At 35.1% G+C, this 5,499-nt stretch overlaps 1 protein-coding gene across 3 annotated transcripts in view; it reads left to right on the forward strand.

The window, feature by feature from the left end:
* The window catches only part of LOC118744145 (beta-galactoside alpha-2,6-sialyltransferase 2), a gene marked incomplete at its 3' end in the record, with an annotated part of 83,917 nt that overhangs the window by 45,924 nt on the left and 32,494 nt on the right, over positions 1–5,499 (forward strand).

The raw sequence follows: 5,499 nt of genomic DNA on the forward strand, positions 1-5,499 counted from the left end.
AGATGTGGTGATCTCCGAAATAGTGCTATAACTTCTACCGCTTAGACCTTGTTGCTTTTTCAATTTTTCCTAATAAACAATCGTGGTACAAAGCTCAATAAAAATATTAAAAATAAATAATGTTAACAAGCCACAATAACATTGACAAATACATAGTTTAGGAAGAGTCTGCCTGAAACTATACAAAAAAGCAAATAAGCAAATGGATGTATATAATTGACAACAACAACCCGCTGTGGAGTTTAAATAGCGGCAAATCAGCTGCACTTGATAGTAGTTGGTTGAATAAGGAAAATGAATTAGCAACAAGAGTTTACGGGATGTACATAGCTCAGTGGTTAACGCTTCTGACTTTGAACATCGAATTCGCAGGTTCGATACCTGCTGAAGTCTAGAAAAAAAGAAGTCTGATGAGGAGATGTGGTGATCTCCGAAATAGTGCTATAACTTCTACCGCTTAGACTTTGTTGCTTTTTCAATTTTTCCTAATAAACAATCGTGGTACAAAGCTCAATAAAAATATTAAAAATAAAAAATGTTAACAAGCCACAATAACATTGACAAATACATGAGATCGTTTCCATTTTCAGTTTTGAAACTGTCAAAGAATTCTAAACATCTCATTTTCAAATTAATTTTAATTTGAAATTCACTTTCAAAAAATTTTATTAGAAGCCTGTTCTCCCTTTGCGCCAGGAGGCAAACTTTATACTCAAGATCCCTCAGTTGCTTCGTTTGAGTGTGCGATTTAGAAACAAACATAATTACGTATGTATTTGTTAAAACTGTGGAAAAGTACATTTATTTAAGGACTTCATCTATATTTCCTGAAATAAAAATTTTCAACTGCGCAAAGTTTTTACAAAACTAATAATTCGCTAAAAAGAGTATCTAACTCTATGTCTTGAATGCAAAACTCTTTTACAATGTCAATAAATTGAGAAAAAAGAATTGTGAGTGATAGGCAAAAGAAATTCGAATATTCAAGTTTGTTGTTATTAAAATGAAAACTATTTTCGAGATAACTAACAACACTCGACAAAACAACGCCAGCCTTCTTTTTAAATAATTTCAGCTCCGTTATATTATCACAAATGGTACATAACGATCCGACGGTATGCCCATAAAACAATTGATCTTTTTGTTGTATTAATTTCTTTTTGGGCATATCAAACATTATCTGAAACATGTCTATTATAATTAAATTATATTCCTCTTACTTTTTACAGTACAGTTGAAGGAAGTTCCAACGTTATGTAAAAACCTTAAGAAAATCCTAAAGTAATTTGTTTGAATTGAAAATTCCGTACAAATCAGTACACATTTTTAAAAAGCAGGACATTAGCGTACTGATTGAAGAAATGAATAAAATCAGTACAAGAGTTGAAAAATCAGTACTGTACTAATAAGATCAGTACGTCGGGCGACCGTAAACGTGACAGGTGGCACATTTTAACTCGTTTTTGCTCAAACTTTAAGTCATTTCTCTTTAACCATTTATTGGATAAGTCTCAAAATCTTAACACTTGAATTCAGATACCAGATTATTACGAAACTAATAAAGTAATGTATAATTTACACAGAATTGTGACATTTTCCAAAAGTGGCGGGTGGGACAACGCTGACATCCGACTCTCTGAGTTAATGGATTCATTTCCCAATTTTAGACAAACTATAAATATTTCGTTGAAAGCGCCTTTCTCGTATGTAGCTAATGGAATGTTAAGGCCCATTTTATGCGTCAATGGCATTATCATATTTAAAAATAAAATAAAAACTCCTTTATATTGTGGTGGTTGGGACAGTATTTTGTGACGGGTGGGACGAGTATATTGAGGATGCAAAGTTCGCGAGTGAAATGAGCTCTACTTGTTTATTATGAATATTTAGGTTTGTTCCACAAGCTACTTGTTGGAAAGCTCGAGCAAACTTCAAACTGTCAGCGTATATCAAATAAACTCTAAAACTTACTGCCTAACCAGAATGATGAGGCTGTAGTACTATGTAGCAAGAGCTGTCTAAACTTAAAATATTCTAAATGCTCTAAACTTTCCACAATATGTAGCTGTGGTTACGGTGTATTATTGCTTATGTAGCTGATGTAGCTAGCGAAATAGCTTGTGGCTGTGCTACTACATTCTGTTTAGCCAGTTACTTGTGAAACGCGTATGCATAACTCGCAGTGACTTCGAGTAGCTTGTGGAACAAACCTTTTATTATACTTTTAATAAAATGGCATTATTTAAACAATGGGAAGCTTTCGTATTTTCAAAGTTAGGTAAAAAAAATAAAATTGGCTAAGACGGGTGCAAGGCGAATTTATACAAGGTGGTGTTACTGGCGAATTTAGATTTTCGCCGTGGTACTTCCTAATGTCAAAATGATGTGTTTGTTGTAAGCAAGGCGAATTCATATTACAATAAACACATCATTTTGACATTAAGAAGTACCGCGGCGAAAATCTAAATTCGCCAGTAACACCGCCTTGTATAAATTCGCCTTGGATGGGTGGGACATCCAATAAGCATTTCTTTGAAAGCTGAAAACTTCTCACCATATGTAAATCTATATTTGTAATAACTCAGCACTGTTTTAAAGTCCATAAGGTGTACTTTCTCTTTGGATAATTATTATTTGCACTACCAACTTAAATACGCGAGCATTGCCTTGACAACTATATGAGAGATAGTCGTCCTACGGACCCTTTTATAACAATAAAAGTAGAGAAAATAGTGAAAACTAAATCGATAAAAAACTATCTATGATCACCTGACCCTAAGGTAAATTTATTAAGATATTTATGAAATATTTTTATACCCGAGCGCACTTGTGCACAGGGGTATTATAACTTTGTTCACATAACGGTTGTTTATAACAGGCAAAACGAATCGAGATAGATATAGACAAATGTATACATAAATGATCAGAATGAAAAGAGAAATCGATTAAGCGGTGACTGTCTGTCCGTCCGTCCGTTCGTCTGTGCACACGATTACTCGAGTAAAAGTTGAGATATCTTAACGAAACTTGGTACGTGCACTTCTTTCGGGCGTAGACGGATGGTATTGAAAATGGACTAAATCGAACAATAACCACGCCTACCTCCCCATATATTTTTAGAAATACGGAAACTCCGATATTTTAGTAACTACTGAAGATTATTCACTCGAAATTGATATTTACAATACTTTTTAAACGAAACATAAGAATATTATAAATTTTTGGAAAATGGGCGTGGCCACGCCCACTTATGGTTACATGTGTATATCTTCGTAACCGCTCCACCAATTTATCCCAAACATGGCACAGTTGTTGGCCTTGGTACAACATACTAAATGGCTGCAACTTTTTAAAATCGGACAATAACCACGACTAGATCCCATATATCGGTAATTTCAATTCTTTACCAAGAAATACGTTTTTAAAAAAATTTTGGAAAATGGCTGTGGCATCGACCACTTATGAGCACATATATGTATCTCGGTAACCGTTCTATTAATTTGTACCAAACTCGGTATTGTTATTGTGCTTGCCACATAAAAGCAAAACGTTGAAAATTATTGAAATTTCAGAAATGCTTGAAACTACAATATTTCGAAATATAAGGACGCTAGTTTACTCAAAATTGATACACCCCGGCTTACCATGTAGCTTTCGAAAAGGTGAAAAACATATATTTAATACTTGCGCCGGGTATTTAGTGTTCGGCTCCGCCCGAACTTAGACTTTCTTACTTGTTTAATAATAAATACTTTTCAGAAGAAAACAAAGCCCTCCAAAACCATTACCAGTGGAAGATAGTTCTGGAGAAACACAGCGAAATACGTATGTGTTTGGTTTTCTTTTACATTAGTTATATATCTGTGTTCGTATGGAAAAGTAGCTTATGTCGAAAGGCTGGCTTTAGTATAATGCGGCAATCCCTTTATTTTTTAAACGGCAAGGAATTTTTTGATGAGACTTAATAAGAATATTGACTTGCTAGTATCGAAACTATTTCTTCTACGTTTATTTGCCAAAAGTTTTTCAACGGCTTAGCGCCAGTGAGTCATTCGCAATCGGATGCTGCGAATGCCGATTTATACTAAAGCCAGCCTTTCGACATAAGCCAGCCTTTCGACATAAGCTACTTTTCCATATGAACACAGATATGTACGTATGTATGAAAGTATTCTATCTTTTATAAACTAATAAAAGACTTAAAAAACTTAAATATTTTATTACATACCTATATACTAGGTCGGGGCAATTTTTTTTATTATGCGTGTACAGCATAGGAGGATTTCACGTGTAATTCTAAGCAAATTTGCTGAAGAAACCGTGGGTCTAAAATCAATTTGGAGTTCGCCAGATTGCGAGAACAGGTTTTTAAGAAAATGTCCAAATTTTCACTGTTGGGCCCTCCGGTGGAAGTTTTGAGAAAATTTTCTTCCTGAAATTTTCTTAGAATTACCCATAGAATCCTTCTGTGATATGCGCGCATTGTCGAAAAAATCTCCCATGCAAATTGGCCCATGGAAATGTTAATCCACCACATTGTTTTGGAATCTACCACAATTTTTAAGGCTTATCTAGCTCTAAAAAAAATTTACAGTCCGAAAACTGGTTATAATACCCTTGTGCAGAAGTGCGCTTGGGTATAAAAAAAAAATAAATTGTTCTAAGGACACAATCGTTCTCGCCGAAGCCGATTAGAGAGCAGTATTGCCCAGTTTCATAGTTCTTCAAAGGATCTCCCGAGGACTTTAAAATTATTAAAAAAATTAAAATTATTTTTGCTTTAATTGCTCAAGGATAACTGTAGTTACAAATATTTCAAGGAACCAAACTTTCACAAACCTTGACAAATCAACAAAAATACCAATATTTCAAAATATTATTCAACAAAAATATCAAAGTAAACTGATTTAAATTTTCTAAAAGAAGGCCATCTAAATAAACGTCGCAGAGAATGCAGGAAAGCGTTCAATGCTGCTAAGCGCGACGCTCTAGAGACATCTTGGGCACAATATAAATCGACACTTAACTTATACAAGAAAGCCATCAGGAAAGCGTAACGCACCTCGTGGAGTGATTTTTGTAGTGGGATAGAGACTTCATCCGAAGCCTCTAGGCTCCGTAAGGTACTCGCAAAATCATCTACAGCACCTAGCTATATCCAAAAAGATGATGGGTCCTTGACTGACTCAAGTTCAGAAACCGTTAAAGTACTCTTGAATAATCACTTCCCAGAAAGCAACGGTGACACGTTATATGATCCAGAATCAGCAGAGACTACACCACAGCTCATCAACGAAATCGTAAGCGACCGGAAAAAACTCGGTTACATTTCCGGAGCCTGGACAGAAGTCAAGGTAGTGTTCATACCGAAAGCAGGCAGAGCCGCTCATGCTAAACCTGGCGATTTTAGGCCTATCACCCTTTCTACTTAAGGCTCTGGAAAGACTCCTAAAGACTTATATAAGACAATCGATTAACCCAGCTCTGTTATCTAATGCA

Source organism: Rhagoletis pomonella, unplaced genomic scaffold, assembly GCF_013731165.1.
Source record: "Rhagoletis pomonella isolate Grant_MI unplaced genomic scaffold, Rhpom_1.0 Rhpom_scaffold_00008, whole genome shotgun sequence".
NCBI classification, from domain to species: domain Eukaryota; kingdom Metazoa; phylum Arthropoda; class Insecta; order Diptera; family Tephritidae; genus Rhagoletis; species Rhagoletis pomonella.